This window comes from Astatotilapia calliptera, chromosome 23 (assembly GCF_964374335.1).
Source record: "Astatotilapia calliptera chromosome 23, fAstCal68.1, whole genome shotgun sequence".
Lineage (NCBI taxonomy): Eukaryota > Metazoa > Chordata > Actinopteri > Cichliformes > Cichlidae > Astatotilapia > Astatotilapia calliptera.
The window spans coordinates 17264907-17277808 of record NC_137443.1 but is presented as its reverse complement, the minus strand read 5'-3'; the positions used below and the strand labels follow the sequence as shown (position 1 = coordinate 17277808).

The following is a 12902-nucleotide window of genomic DNA, read 5'->3' as shown; positions in this document are numbered from 1 at the left end:
GGGCTGTTCCCCCGTTTCAGTCTCATCCAGGCTCTCCTGGGACGAAGTCCGGTGCCCTGAAGGAGATGTGGAGTCCCAGGAGTAAAATGGCTGAACGTTCACGACGTGGAAGACTCCTGCGTCTTCACCAGTGTCAATCTTGGCTAATCTGTAGTTGACCTCCCCAAGCTTCTGAGTAACCCGGAGGGTCCCTGTTCGGGCGCCACTTTGTAACAGCAGTCTGGCGAGGAAGGAGCGGCTAGCCGGTCCAGCGGGCATGTGGTGTGGAGGTTAGCCGGATAACACGGAACCAGTCGGTTAAATCCAATAACAGACCTTTATTCGCCGTCAGCAACATTACACTTTATAAGCCAGGTCTCCTCGGCTGTACTCGTCCGAACCTACATGCGCGGGGATTGGTACCACCAGCGCCAGCTTGTCACAACAGTAAGTAAGGTGCTTTCTTGGAGCATGGAACATGAGCAGCATGAAATGGCTGCCGCTAACAACTCATACACCCACTAGGAGACCCCCACAGCTACTACAATAGTTGGGCAACCCCCCCTAGTGGTGCTATAACCCAAAAGGTTTGTTACACCACGTGCATACTGAAAACAAAAAGAATAAAATTAAACAGAATTAAAATGAAAAAGAATAAAATTAAATATCTACAAAGAAACATTCAAAAAGATGGTTTCTTCTACTAATTTTTTTTACTTATGGTAAAGGTTTCCATGTTTAGAGGACACAGTCAGATCTGCATTGATTCTAACAAACCTGTCTGAGAGTTTACCAACCTTTCGCTGATGACGGAGACAGCTTTCATCTATAACCACAAATTCTCTGTCACCACCAAGACGGTGTCCATTGTTTATTCTGTGTCTTTTAATTGCACGTATACAAACATGTCGAATGTGTCTTGCCATGCTACTTAGTGTTCTGGAGCTGCCAGCCACTTCATCATCGATCATATCTACTTGTCTGAGCCTGAGCCCTTGTGAAAATCTGTGATAGAAATTGAGGCAATTATTACTTACTGAGGCCCTAATTTTATTTCACAAGTCTCGTATTGGTGTTCAATTATGAAAGGTGCATTGCTATTAATGTCTACATCTACATATACCTGTAAATGAACTTCATCCAACTGAAAAGAGATGTTTTTGATTTCTCAAAGAGATAGCCAGTTCTAATTGTTCTGGAAACTCTCCTATGACTTGCTCTTTTGCAGCACCTGAGAACATATCAATGAGTTAAGTAAAGAAATGGACCCTTAAACAAGAGCATTAATTGAAAAGATAATCACAAAATTAAGTATGAAGAAAATAATAATGAAAAGAGGTTAATGCTCCCTCTTGCATTGATAACCGAAATATTTTGTTATATTTACTACATGCACTACATTATCATGCATTATACATACCACATATATTGGTCTTTCTTCACCACGGAAATCATTTTCATCTTATGGTGACAAACAGGACATCTAAGCTTCTTTTTTAGCAGGTGTTTCTTCTGCAGCCATTTAATGAGCCTTAGTGCCTTATATTTAGTTTGTTTTCCTTCTATTCTGGCACGCAATCTCATTCCCAAAGACATTCTGGTGGAAAAAAATGAGTAATTTATTTTATTATCACCTCGAAACACCGTAAAATACTCTATGGGAGTCTAGTGCAAATCGGTTCAGAGTTAAAGAACTTCACATGCTATATAAAACAAGCCCTATAATCAAAAATAGTCCCACGCAAAAAAGAGGATTGTCTCACCTGTTATAATGTATCTCCGACTTTGTTATGTAGATCTAACCCGCTGGATTCATGCTTAAAAAAATATGTTCTGCTGCCAAAGGGAGGGAAAACAAATTTAATTTAAACGCAGAGGAGCTTATACAAGCATCCAATCACAGTTAACTTTATTAAGGAAAGCCCCTCCTCTCAGAGCGCGACAGGCAGTGGAGCGCTCTGGAAGGTCAAGCCAAAGGGGCACGAACAGACACACTGAAGGCGCTCGTTCAAGTTGCTGCGCCACGGATGGAGCAGAAGATAAAAATTTGTGTGCGTCTGCGACTTACACAGTTAGCACACGTTCGAAGAGATACAAAAAGCAGAGACTGGATGATCTAGATTGCACTAAGCCAACGACGTCAGCAGTTAGACATGAAGGTGAGTATAATGCTAGCTAGCTAGCTACCGAGCCATTTGGCTGCTAGCTACAGTGGCTAACTAACATCACATAACATGTGAATAGCTCTATTACTATTGGTTATTCCAAACGATTGATATCACTTAGTTGTATATTTTTAGTTTTGTTTATGTGCATCATTAAATTTATATTAAACACCCTGGTAAGGCAGTACACATAAGAATTATTTGCCTTGTTTTAGAAATGTCTGAACCACCACATGTGTATATAACATAATTTTTACAAAGTGGCTTTTTATAAATTCAAGTTGTAACCGTTTTTAATCAATATTTTATTTGAGTTTCCCAAGTTTAGATTATAAATTATTTTAGTATTGTAATTTAATAATTGTTTGTTCTTTAGATTCTTCTTCTAATCCTGCCCCTACTGCAACTGCCCTTCTTAACAAGGAGCGAGAGAAACTGACTTTTCTTAAGGAGGAACTGGAGCGCGACACCCTGATGGACCACTGGGACGCTTATTTAAGGACATACAAAAAATATTTCCAGTTTGAACCAGTCTGGCATGAACTTTTTTTGGAGTGGGTGACTGTTTGGTGCTTTAAAAAACACATTTAATGTTACATGTGTTACTCTTACAATACATTGCCATTTTTGACAGTAGTTAAATGTTATTTCAAGCACTGATTGTAATTTAGGTCTAAGTGTTATAAATGGTGACATTATACATTTAAGACTCACTTTTGGCAATTATAAATGTTTATTAGTGATTAATAAATGTTGACATGTTTTAAACTTTACGACAAAGCTATCTTTTGTCATTTATAAATGTTTATTAGTGATTAATAAATGGTGTTATGCTTTACACTTTACAATAAGGCTCCCATTTGGCATTTATAAATGTTTATTAGTCGTTAATAAATGTTGACATGTTTTAAACTTTACGACAAAGCTATCTTTTGTCATTTATAAATGTTTATTAGTGATTAATAAATGCTGTTATGCTTTACACTTTACAATAAGGCTCCCATTTGGCATTTATAAATGTTTATTAGTCCTTAATAAATGTTGACATGTTTTAAACTTTACCACAAAGCTATCTTTTGTCATTTATAAATGTTTAGTAGTCATTAATAAATGGTGTTATGCTTTACACTTTACAATAAGGCTCCCATTTGGCATTTATAAATGTTTATTAGTCCTTAATAAATGTTGACATGTTTTAAACTTTACAACAAAACTCTCTTTTGTCATTTATAATGTTTAGTAGTCATTAATAAATGGTGTCATGCTTTACACTTTACAATAAGGCTCCCATTTGGCATTTATAAATATTTATTATTCATTAATAAATGGTTTTATGCTTTACACTTTACAACAAAGCTCCGATTGATAGTTGTGGATATTTATAATGCATTTCTGAAGTACAATTTTATATGATAAAAAATATGTTTACAAATGCTGTTTGTGCTTACAGGATAGTAACTTAGTCTGAAATGTTTAATATAGCAACTCTAGATGAAATATATAGGTGAACACATTTGGCTCACTATTTGGCAAGAAACCGGTCAGTTTTTTTCCTCTTTCTCACCCTTAATTAATGCATAATAAACCATTAATAATGGTTTATAAAGCATTTACAAATTAATTAATAATATAGCTATAAACTATTTATTAGCATCTATAAGGGGAGCCTTATTGTAAAGTGGTACCTAACTTTCTTCAACATCTTTGCAAAGTAAAAATAGATTTGATTGAATTTAAGTATAAATTTAAGCACAGAAAGTAAAAGTGAAACAATGCTATTCTCACTTTACCTAACAATAGAATGGACATACTGCCTTTTACCTTGACACTAAATGCTAGTTAGATGTAAATCATGCGTAATCACATAGGACCATTTTTAAAGCTCCTTACTTTACCTGAACAGAGTGGTTCTCTTTTACATTTTTGTCAGACTCCTTCCTCAAAAAGTAACAAATAAATTGTGAAATTGGAAAAAATTATAAAATCGGTCCTGTATAAACAATTATTGGCATTCCCTACAGCAAATCCAATTAGTGTGGTTTTTTTTTTTTTATCATTTACATCTTTTGATCTCATCCTTTCCTTTATGTGTGTCATGTTTGTTTACAGCGACAAGGAGTGGGGCAGATATTCACTTTTAACTGCCTCAGTTTTATCAAAGCTGACAAAAACTAGAGGGCACAGTGAGATGAAGAGCAAGATGGAAGGCCACAGGCAGTCAGAGCCCTCACAAATAATACCAGAATAATAAACACACTGAGCAAATCAGAGAGGCCATGCTGGCAGACATCTCTTTATCTGGAACGTCACTGCAGCTTGATTTAAGATTCACCATTTCTAACACATTAGCTGCTGCCACCTGGAACGGCAAATGTGTGCCATGTTACAATTCAAACATCTCTGATTTGTGTTGAAGGAGAATATATTAGGTTTCTAAAATGGCACTCAGGATATTTTAATACCTTTTCAATAATGCCTGGAATTCAATTCAATAGAACTCCCAAAGATATTTTGTAAAAAGTGGAAAGTTTAAAATCAGCAGAATAAAACAGAAAACAACTTACTCTTATGCAAGAATTGTTTCCCCTACTTAACTAAACAAAGGTTATTTCAAGGTCCACCACTTGAAAAGCTTTGTATGATTCCAGAAAGCTATATTTATGTTGCCTTTTAGATAGCCCTTTTCTTGGAGTGTGTTAATCGCTCTTCCCTCTAAAGGTACATTTTCTCATTTTTCTAATGTGTGTGTACTTCTCAAGCTCGGTTCCTCTACCAGTAACCTAGATGTTTAAGGGAACTGCATGTGAAATTTTGGTCAGACACCTCTGATGTTGTGATTTGGCACTATATAAATAAAACTGAATTGACTTGAACTTACCAAGTCCAAATTACATCCTAATGTCCTTGTTGTAGATCCTGGTCAGGTGGTTTAGTCAACGTCTCACTCAAACCTGGCTTGATCTATATTCCACTCCAGTCTTAATGATGAGCTAGCTTAGACTGTTGAAGCCTATGCAGAAGAGCAGCAGGGATAGTACACCATGGTACTTTCTGCACTTGATAGTGACTTGTGTGATTGCTTTGAAGTAGGCTTCCAGTGTTGTCTTCCAGTCCCATTGAGCTCCTGATGAATGTTATCTGTCTGCTGTTAGCCTTGTACAGTCCCAGGCACTCTATTATCTATGTGTGGAGCACTGCGTAGTAGGCTCTCTTGTTGTCAATCAAGAGAGTGCTCAGGTTGGACTGCTTGGTCAGAGTGCTGGTGTACTGCTCTATCAACCAGTAGCTGGTGCTTTGATTCTCTGGTGTTATTTCCAGTGACCTTCCGAACTGTGCTTACTGTGTCCCTTCAATACTTGGTTGGTTTCATATTACTGTGAGGGAACAATGATGTATTAAAGAGTTAACATAAATGTTAACCTAGCCTGTAAAGAATTTAACATTAGCTGATTAACTATTAGCAGTTACCTGATAGCCCCGTTAGTCACTTATTATCATTAATGTACTGGATACCAGATTGCAGGTCATGGATGGAATATTGAGCTGTGCTAGAACAGATTACAGACGCATGGAGAACGGGCAGGTTGCTGGTTGTTCGGAGCTGAAACCGCTGAAACCAAGCAGAGCTAAGCTGAGCAAATAACAAATAAAATCAGAGCAGCCCAGTCAGATGGTTTCAGTCCTTAAGATATTTTCTTATAGCTAATACCACACTTCATCCAAACTTTATTTGCAGATTTTCCATAAATCTTTAAATTTGATCTTCTTCTACAATAATTAAAGCATTTAGATGTGTTAGCTACTGTGTTGTTTGTTGTACCCTTGTTTTGGATTTTTTAAAAACCCTGGAGAGTTCAGGTTGTGCTGAAGAATAAAGGCGGTTATACCAAATATTGAATTTCAAGCTCACTTGAATTGTACAAAGCTTTTTTCTTATGTATATCTTATGTTCTTGTGTGTGTGTGTGTGTGTGTGTGTGTGTGTGTGTGTGTGTGTGTATAGATAGATGGTTATATCTATAGATACATATAGATATATCTATGCATATAATTCCTGCAGTGTCAAATACTGCACCAGTGTGCTTTGTTACTAGATCAGCCATCTAAGAATGCCTTGTGAACGCAGGCTTGCTTTATTTTCTGTTGCTGGTTCACAACATTAACCCTGCATGCTGTGTCCCTGTGTACAGTAGAGGCATTCAGAAAGAGTACTGAGATCTGAGTAGGTCATCCACATTTTGTCAGTGCTCAGAGTCCACAATCATTGTAGTTACTTATATAAGGAAAATAAACTTGAAGTATAAAAATAAGCTTTGGATCTCATATGCATATAGCTCAAATAAATCCAGGCTGTTCCACTGCCTGTGTAGACAGATGGATAGAATGAAATAAGAGGGTATCTGCATAACTGTTCTGCAGGTGGAACAACTAAAAATGTGGCTGAAATGCTGTCACTGTAAACAAAACTTAAGAGTATCTGTTAATGAAAAGTGGGGAAAAAGTGGGAACCACTTGATTTTTATTGCCCTTGGATGAATATGGGGGCTTGCAAGAGACAAGTTGGACGTTGGACACTCTACATGAGCAGGCTGATCCCACAGGTATTAAAGTTGGTTTGAGGTCTGTTGTTGTTGTTTGTGACAGGTCAAGCATTATGTCTTGGACGTGAGTCAGATTTTAAATAAAAAATAAAGTAGGTCAATTCAGGAGTCCTGTATTTTATATTGACATGCAACTGACACACATGGAATACTGCAGTCACAGCACCCTCAACCTTAACCTCAAGATGCTTTATATTGCAAGGTAAAGACTATAGAACAATAAGAGAAAACAATCACCTCCTTTAAGAAAGTGCTTGCAGCAGTGGGAAGGAAAAACTCCCTTTTAACAGGAAGAAACCTCTGGCAGAACCAGGCTCAGGAAGAGCAATCCGCCCCAACCAGGTGGGGATGATGGGAAGAAGACAGGACAAAAGCCACACTGTGGAATAGAGCCAGTAATTAATAATAACTAATGATTAAATGCAGAGTGCTGTATAAAGACATAGAGAGTGAAAAAGGGGGAGTGTAGAAGACCACTCAGGGCATCATGGGAAGCCCCCAGCCTGGGCCTATGAAATGATTTAAGGCTAATTTTAAATGTAAAGAGGGTGTTTGTCTCCTGAATCCAAACTGGGAGCTGCTTCCAAATGGGCCTGAAAGTTGAAGATTCTATACCCCAGGAACCATACGTAAAACAGCAGTCTGAGAGTGAAGTGGTCAATTTGGGTGATATATTTTAAGATAAGATGGGGCATGAGTATTCTAAGGATGTTAAACTCTAGATTTAACAGGGAACCAAGGAAGAGAAGCCAATATGGGAAAATGTCCTCTCTATTTCTAGTCCAGTACCATAGCATTTAGAGAGCAAACAACAGAGGAGCCGAAACGTCACCTCTTTCACTGACCACTGCAGAGGCAAATTGTAGCTCTAGTTGTGATTGCAGTCACTGGATGTCATGGCTCTTTGTAATTGCATCTGTTTGTGTTTTGGCTCTTGTGATTCTGGCTGTGACACCTTGGTTTTTAATGAGCGTAACCCTGACTACATGCAGTTGTTGTGTGCATGCAGTGATGGTTGTGCTGTCTGAGCATTGCATTGAAGCAGCGTATTCCTGAACTCCTGCAGCGTGTTTTAACACATCTGTCATAGAAGATCAGTAGGTTCAAAGCTGCAACCTAAGTCAAAATAATAACCTCAAAATTACAATGTTTTTAGACTGAACCAAGATGCAGATGCAAAAAAAGACTCAAGCACTGACTGAAAGACAAACAAGTTCTATCGAGGAAACAAGGGAAATTTGGGTGTATGTAAGAAAAATCAGGGACAGGTCAGTGAATGGGGTTGACAGGAGGTAGGACCGAGGACAAGTTAGCAGCTGAGGAAAATAAAACCCACCCAGAGACATATGTAAACTATTTAAAGGGATGTCAATGGCATGGAATCATCAAGAAGAAGATAAAGAAGAACAGACACAAAAGAGAAGAAACTAAAATAACAAAACATGAGCATAGTAAAATAAAAACTGCATGATGAACTAAATGTAACATTTCTGTATTAGTCTTGTGTTTTTGCCTGTGATTCTGTACTACACCTCCCTACTTGGTTTGCATATATATGTTTCTTTATTGGATAAGCTCTTTCATCACCCTGACGATATTTGACACTGAGGTGTTTCTTGGTTTTTTCTTAAGGATATCCATAACAAGGCGTATAAAGGCTTGTTTCGCTCATTATTTAGAGGTCTAAGCATATAACAGTCCATTAGTGAGTTGGAAAAAAACAAGTACATAATACAAGATATCTGGTGTCATCCAAAGTGAGTCTAAATTCCTGCATGCCAGGCACAATTACATTAGAAGAGAAAAGTGTGGAAGTGTGAGTGATAGGGAAAGTAGAAACACAAAAGAAGAAAATTCCTGTGCTTTTCAGATCCACAATCTCTGACACATTTGCAGTGTAACTTTTGACACACTATCATTATTTCAGCGGGAGCTGATGGGTGGAATGCATAGCAGAGAGCAAGGTCCTCATCACAGCAATGAAGATGGACACGGTAAGCACCCGTGATTTTATAATGTAACTGACATTTCACTTTAGATCCTCCTCTAGAAAATAATTATAATTTCCACACACATAGTAAGACGTCAATGGACCCTGAAGTCACATTTCACCTTTCATTTTCTAAGAAAAAAATGTTATTTTGACAGGTAAGTAGGATTCTGAAATTTCATAATATAATACGCAAACTGTAGTAACTTTAAAGAGTTTTGCAAAAATTCATTGTCATTTTAATGTCACAGTACTCTGCTTACAGAAAATCTGAATTAAAAAGTCATTTTGTGAGGTAAGTCATAAAATCTATAAGCCTGTGATGGTGAATATTTGAACCTACACCAATTGTAAAACTTTTTTCCATCATTTCCACAAGCAAATTTATATTAAATATGAATTGAAATCAATTCTGCTACTTTACAAGATGTTGTCTTAAATAATAAATATGATGTGAGCAGCTGTGACATTGTTGTAGTTCTTGGCATGGCATGGAGAACAGTATGACCACTAGGTAGGTCTTTAGTCTGATGTAGTGCTAAATGTCAAAATGTCAGTGTGAATGTTATCTGAAGACCGTAAGACCCAACAAGAAGAGGAAAACCGTTTGTAGTGTTGTATCAAATACAAAATTATGTTGAAAATACTCACTATATAATGCAATCATTTGCAAACCTAAAGAAACAACAGAAATATTAGTGATGAAAAGGTACAATCTGCTGTCACTGGGTGGTTGTAAACACTGGATCTTGAGATGAAAGCTCTTGATGAGTTGCTCTTGTCAAAACAAGTTTTTGTTATGTTAAATCAAGTAGTATGAGGTTTGCTGCCTTTGCAAACTGTGGAGGAAAACCCTAACACTTACACCACTCAGGAGTGTGTATCTGGTCAACTTGCTGCATCACACCAAGTAAACACTATTTGTCTAACCCAAGGGTAGCAGCCAAATAACTTTTTTTCCCCTTCCATCTACTGCCAGGAAAAGTAGTTTTTTTGTGTTTTGTTGTGTTAAAGGAAAAAACAGTGAGAGCAAGTGAGATGTAAGATATAAGGAAGTGTGAAGAGAAGGAATTTAAATTGGCTCTCAAGCCACAGGTTGCACACCAATGAGGGTTTACCCCTGGCCAACAAATGTGATCTTAAAGTCAGGGTCAATTTTGTTTGCAGATGGAGGTTGAGAAGGAGGGGATGAGGGGCCCTGAAAAAAAAGGACTACTGGTGAAAGAAATAGGAAGAGGTGTGTGGAATTCATATAGCTTCAGCCCTATCAAGTCGACCTTGCTACAAAATGACAGAAACAAATTGTTTCAGATTCTCGCTTCTCATCCTCTCTGTTCCTCCCCTCCCTTTCCCAGCGAATACTCTTTCGCCTACTGTTTCCCCCTCCTTTTCTCTACAACACTTATCAGATTACACTTAATTGGAAAAGTCATTTTGATGGAGGGGGAAATTATTTGTTTCTCTATATTTGTTAATCTATTTCCCTGTCATTTCCTTAGCTTCAGGAAGCCAATGTTGTCATTCCACCGTAACCTCCTCACTCTGTCTCCTCATCATCTTTATCTTTCTGTCATGTGTCAGTAAGCCTTGACTGTTCTGAACAGTCCATCAGCTTATGGACAGTGGATTTAATGTTGAATTAGTGGCCATTTAATTTGTGAGAGGTTGATAACCACTTTCACCTAACACATCAAAAGTGGTGCAACTGTTACGTAGTTGGTTATGAAAAGCCAGTGTTGGGGAGTAACGGACTACATGTACCGCCGTTACGTATTTAAAATACAAAATATGAGTAACTGTATTCCGTTACAGTTACCGTTTAAAAGGGTGGTATTCAGAATACAGTTACTTTGTTGAAATAAATGGATTACACTGCGGTACTTTCCTGTTTCATTTTGTCGCGGGTCAGGACTGTTTGGGTTTTGTTTGACAGCTACGTGCTCTTGTTCCAGGCGGCAGCGTTATGGTTGACTGTGTGTTTGCGACTGTGTGTTTCCTGGGTGAGAGAGCGCCTTTTCGTTGTTGTTGTTGTTGTTGTGCTAAGCTAACAGGCAGAATGCTACAAGCATAGCTCTAAAGAATGTAGCATCATGGGCAGTGTAGTCCGTGTTGCAGGGAGAATGGACTGCCATACACGTTATGTGTCTGTGAGCGCGAGGAGGGAGAAAAAGGGGAGTGGAAAGGTACGAGTTGTCATCGAGGAAAAACGGCAGCTGGAAGCATGTAAATATAATAATAACCAGTTCAGCCAAGAAGAGTGCCTGACGAGCCCAGTTGTAAGTAAGCTATTTTGTGGTAAAACAATCAGCATGCTGTCGTGGTCTGGGTGAGTCACAGTGCCTGGCTTTCCTCTTCTGGGTGGAGTCATCATCACTCCTCCCAGGGTTCCCACCTGGAGCTGATTACTCACGTTGGGCTTTTCTGTTCCACCATAGCTGGTACGATCCACTGTATGTTCTCCAGTCTTCGCTGCCTGCCTCCCTGCCTCACCATCTAGAACTCAGGATCCATTTATCACCATACTCACGTAGGCCTCACATCCACGCTCTCCCCCCCCCCCCCCCCCTCCTGTGCTACTCTACTTGCAAACAATGCCCTTCACCCCTGACTCTCGAAACCCTGTTTTCCAGTCAAGCTTTGCCTGTCACTGCCCGTGCTCACAGCCCTCCTCGCTTGGGAATATCACAGCTCATGTTCATGCTCCAAGCTCATGGTTAAGCTCACAGCGCCTAGCTCGTGCTCACGCCCATAGCTCTATAGAGAACACAAACGAACTGCAGTTTATGAAAATTAAACTTATGCCTTTTGAAGCAAGTTGGCTTCAGTGCGGAAGCCCAACTTTTACTTTGAAGACATGCATCCTCCATTACTGGTTTCATCACACTTTTTCAAGTATTACTACCACTTAGCTAGTGGTAATGTTTTGCTACTAGTGCAGACAAGTGACCAAAGCAGCACATTTTTGATGCAGCACCAACTTTTTGACTTTACTTAACCACAACCAACAGCTTCAGTGAACCATTCACCAACCACACACATTGTTCCCTTCGCAGTCAGTGGTTGTATCTCTTCTAATACGGTGGACCTGCTTTGTATGCACAATTTCACATAAGAAACCTTTATGCTAGTGAGGTAACCGTCATTTCTGAAGCGCAGAAACATCGATAGCTTTAAGGATCTGAGTGACTGTAATAAAGGCCACACAATGATGGCTAAAACAGTGAGTCAGAACATTTCTTCAGTGGTAGGTTTGACAGTTTGCAGATCAGGTACATGTCTTCATCACTGAAAACAGAAGCTTTATTACAGTTTTTGCCCGTTGCTTGAACACATTTTGCAAAACTTTGCTCATTGTGCCAAAACTCTAAACACAAGTAAACATGACACAACACTGGGAAATATACAATTCACATCTGTGCCAAATTAAAACTCTACTCTCAAAACCTAAACTCTGCTGTCAAAACCTAACATTCCTTTGTCAAAATGAAACTCTGTTGACAAAATGACACATACTTGCATCATATGCAAACACTTACAGATCAGGGGGAACACACTAGTCTACTTTATATAAAACACTGCAGTCTTTGATTTTCATTGTTTATTCAGACGCAGATGCACAGGCAGCTCAGTGCGCACTCGCGGAGCAGATACTGCACATGGAGCGGACATTCCCGGACTCTCTCATCATTGGGGACTTTAACAAAGCCAATCTGAGCCATGAGCTTCCCAAATACAAGCAGTATATTAAATGCCCGACCAGAGAGGAGAGGACATTAGACCACTGTTACAGCACGATCAGCGGGGCCTATCGCGCGGTGCCCCGCGCTTCACTCAGACTTTCTGACCACGTCATGATCCACCTAATCCCCGCGTACAGACAGAGGCTGAAGCTCTCCAAACCTGTCGTGAGGACTAAAAAACTGTGGAGCAACGAGGCTGTGGAGGAGCTTCGCACGTGTTTGGAGTCTACAGACTGGGACACAATGAAGGCTGCTTCTAACAGCTTGGACGAGTTTACGGACACTGTCACCTCCTATATCCACTTCTGTGAGGACAGCATTGTGCCATCACGCACCAGGGTGAGTTATAACAATGACAAACCCTGGTTTACTCCTAAACTCAAAAAGCTGTGGCTGGAAAAGAGAAAGGCGTTCAGAAGCGGAGACAG

At 39.1% G+C, this 12902-nt stretch overlaps 1 long non-coding RNA gene across 1 annotated transcript; it reads left to right on the top strand.

Annotated features, from left to right (window-relative positions):
* Positions 1 to 1955: 1955 nt before the first annotated feature.
* LOC145424585 (uncharacterized) lies at positions 1956 to 3205 on the top strand. The gene is made up of 2 exons (XR_013905667.1): positions 1956 to 2138; positions 2521 to 3205. It is a non-coding gene; the product is annotated as an uncharacterized LOC145424585 (long non-coding RNA).
* The last annotated feature ends 9697 nt before the right edge of the window (positions 3206 to 12902 follow it).